The sequence below is a fragment of the Penaeus japonicus genome, unplaced genomic scaffold, assembly GCF_977035675.1.
Source record: "Penaeus japonicus unplaced genomic scaffold, GWHDUDI00000001_assembly GWHDUDI00000018, whole genome shotgun sequence".
NCBI lineage: Eukaryota > Metazoa > Arthropoda > Malacostraca > Decapoda > Penaeidae > Penaeus > Penaeus japonicus.
Genome location: NW_028234420.1, coordinates 29069958 through 29070638, shown reverse-complemented (window position 1 = coordinate 29070638; position 681 = coordinate 29069958).

Here is a 681-nt window from a genome sequence, read left to right as displayed (position 1 = left end):
CCCAAGGCTATCAACACTCGGAAAGTATAAAGTGGTTAATAGTCGTTAGCTGTCTGACAGTACAACCAACGGCCGAATGTAAAGCGAAATAATCAGGTGAATTTATGGCCCGGATCAGCGACTGTCTTGAACACAAGCGAGCGAGTTAGCAATCTGCGGTGACTATAAGAAGACCATTACTACTCCTTGACCAACCAAGCCACAAGGTCTTGCAACCATCTTCTTCATCATCATCTTGGGCGGCTTCAGATTCTATCAGCTGGCTAGCTTCTGATATTTTTTCGATTTTTTTTTTTTTTTTTTTTTAAGATTGTAATGGAGTTGATAAGATGTGTTGTTTTCTCTCTCTCTCTCTCTCTCTCTCTCTCTCTCTCTCTCTCTCTCTCTCTCTCTCTCTCTCTCTCTCTCTCTCTCTCTCTCTCTCCTTATTCAGTTGATATGAATACACACATTTTCTCGTGGTTAACTATCTACGTCTCCATCTACATTTTCTTCCACAATAAAATGAAAATAGTAGCATCCGGTTTGCGGGTATTTCTGTACAGATTCCTGAATTATTTTGCAACCTCTTAGACATGGCAGAACAGGAAAGGCTGCAGTAACAAGCTGTTGCCTTGCTAGTCATGTCTAAAGACTGCACAAGGACATTAGTCATTCCATATATACTTTCGTGTCTCGTTT